Here is a 3,083-nt window from a genome sequence, read left to right on the forward strand (position 1 = left end):
CTCACCACACACCAGCTTGAGGTGGAGAATGAGGGAACTAATGAGTCAGCCAATTGGACAGGAGGATTATTAGGGGGGCCAGATTGAATTAGCCTGGTTGGGCAAGGACACTGGGAAAACTCCTACTCTTTGCGATAAGAGTCCTGGGATCTTTTATGACGACAGTGAGTCAGGACCTCGGTTTTACGTCTCCTATGAAGGATAGCACCTTCCACAGCACCGTGTCCCCGTCACTGCACTGAGGCATCGGGATTGATGAGGGAAGGGGCCAGAGGGAAGAGTTCCACCTATTGGCCACCACCCAACACCACTTAGAGCACCTGGTATTCCCAGGCAGTCTCCCATCCAAGTACTAACCAGGCCTGACCCTGCCTAGCTTCCGAGATCAGACGAGATTGGGCGTGTTCAGGGTGGTATGGCCGCTAAATGCTATTGCTGTAATAAAAGACGTACTATCTCAACATGTCCAATATAGCTATGACGATAATGTCTTTGAAAATATGTTTCCTATATTTGTTGACACTGTGTTATCAATGAATGTGGTATTAGTCTACTTTCAGGTCCGCACACATATGTCCTTATCTTCATTTGTTTTCTCTTGGGAGACAGTTTAAGCACAGTTAATAAATAGATACATATCAAGTTACTAACGTGTGTGTTTACACACAGGGCATGTGATGCGTCTAGTGCAGTGGTGTTGGAGTAGTAGTGCATGTAGTAGTGCATGTAGTTAGTGCATGGTACATGTCACCTCTGCTTGATACTTTGCTTTCAGCTACTGCCGCCGGCTAGCCCCCTGTTCCCGGGGGTGAAAAGAGGAGCAGAGGTGCGTAAGTCTTCTCCGCCGGTATATAGCCCCTCCATTGCCAAGACTCGTACAACGCCTCCCCGCGGCCACACACGTCAACTGGTTCCTTGAGGTTCCAGGCTAAGTTGTACGGGATCGAACCCACCAGCTATGGGGGAATAGCCCTGCTGCCTACGGGTGAGTCTATGGAGACAAAAGGCTAAGGGAGCACACCCTAACAGAAAAGCAACTGGTCCTCCAAGTTGGGGGTTAACGTAGGGCCAACAACCCCACCTAGAAAACTAAACAAGTTACTGAAGCATCAACGACTATTCTAAACCAACATGGCCTGGGAGAGGAGGGGCCTCCACAGAGGAGGTTCATGAAGCAATCAAGTCAAACCCGTAAGGAAGCTGCAAGGCCGACCCCCCTTCTGACCCCCAGGACCACCACAAAAATGGGCACATGGAACATTAGAACCATGTTTGACACAGGGAAGATAGCCCAGGTAGCTCAGGAGATGAGAAACTACAACATCTCTCTCCTGGGACTGTGCGAGACCCGGTGGCTACTAGCAGGGCAGATGAGACTAAGCTCAGGGGAGACGTTGCTTTTCTCCGGGCACACTGAAGATGGTGCCTACCCTACCACACAGAAGGGGTGGCCCTGATGCTGGCTCCAGAAGCACAGCGCTCTCTCATCGGGTGGGAACCGGTGAACTCAAGAATCATCACAGCTCAATTTGCAACCAAGAAAGACAGTATTAAACTAAACATCATTCAATGCTACTCCCCAACCAATGATGCCGAAGAGGACAAGAAAGATGCATTCTATGACCAGCTGCAAGCCGTGCTGGATGGACAGAAAGCAAAAGACATCACCATTCTAATGGGGGATTTCAATGCCAAGATCGGTTCTGACAGCACAGGCTATGAAGACATCATGGGAGCACACGGCCTGGGCCAGATGAACGAGAACGGAGAACGTTTTGCCGACCTGTGCTCCCACAACCAGCTGGTCATAGGAGGCAGCATCTTCCCTCACAAACAAATCCATAAGGCCACATGGAGATCTCCAGACCACTTCACAGAGAATCAAATCGACCACATGTGCATCAGCCGTAAGTTCAGGAGGTCATGTCAAGATGTGCGAGCCAAGAGAGGGGCTGATGCAGCGTCCGACCACCACCTCCTGCTGATGACTGTTAAGCTTCGGCTAAAAAAGCGCCCCACAACCACCAGTACAAGAAAACGATACAACGTTGGACTGCTCAGGAGCCAAGAAATAGAGAAAGGTTATCAAATCAGCCTGAGGAACAGATACCAGATCCTACAGGAGCAGTTTGAAGATGGAGATACCGAGACTCATTGGCAACAGACAAGGAAGATGTATCTGGACACCTGTGAAGAAGTACTGGGAAAGAAGACTACAAATCATAAAGACTGGGTCTCTGTTGACACACTCCAGCGACTGAAGGAGAGGAAGGAGAAGAAGGAGAAACTAAACACAAGCAAAACAAGATCATCAAAGGCAAAGGCTCAGGAAGAATACACACAGGTCAACAAAGAGGTGAAGAAGAGTTTTCGGAAGGACAAAAGGGCCCACATAGAAAACCTGGCCCAACAAGCGGACAAGGAAACCTGAAAGACCTCTACATGATCACCAAGAAGTTAGCAGGAAGGTTCCAACAGACAGACAAGCCAGTGAAAGACAAAGAAGGAAACAAACTGACAACAACAGAAGACCAGAGGAGAAGATGGGCCGAACACTTCACAGAAGTACTGAATCGATCGGCTCCAGAAGAACCACCGGACATCCCACCAGCAGAGACGGAGCTACCAATAGACCTCAAACCCAGCAGGGCAGAGATTAGGAAAGCTATCAAAGCTCTGAAACTAGGAAAAGCGGCAGGACCAGACGGAATACCAGCTGAGGCAATCAAGGCGGACCTGAAGACTACCACCGACGTGCTCCACAGCCTCTTCACCAAAGTCTGGGAAGAAGAGACAATACCAGAAGACTGGAAGGAGGGAGTTATCATAAAGATACCAAAAAAGGGAGACCTCACCAACTGCAACAACTACAGGGGAATCATGTTCTTGTCTGCACCAGGCAAAGTCCTGAACAGAATTCTATTAGATAAAATAAAGGCTGCAGTTGATCCCCTGTTACGAGACCAACAGGCAGGCTTCCGGAGCAATCGATCCTGTACAGACCAGATCGCCACCCTACGCATCATTATAGAACAGTCAATAGAATGGAACTCCCCCCTTTACATCAACTTCATAGACTACGA

The 3,083-nt window shown here is 49.1% G+C and overlaps 1 pseudogene; it reads right to left on the reverse strand.

Annotated features, from left to right (window-relative positions):
* Positions 1 to 309: 309 nt before the first annotated feature.
* Positions 310 to 427, reverse strand: LOC130406752 (5S ribosomal RNA; annotated as a pseudogene).
* Positions 428 to 3,083: the final 2,656 nt, after the last annotated feature.

The sequence above is a fragment of the Gadus chalcogrammus genome, chromosome 16, assembly GCF_026213295.1.
Source record: "Gadus chalcogrammus isolate NIFS_2021 chromosome 16, NIFS_Gcha_1.0, whole genome shotgun sequence".
Taxonomy (NCBI): Eukaryota; Metazoa; Chordata; class Actinopteri; order Gadiformes; family Gadidae; genus Gadus; species Gadus chalcogrammus.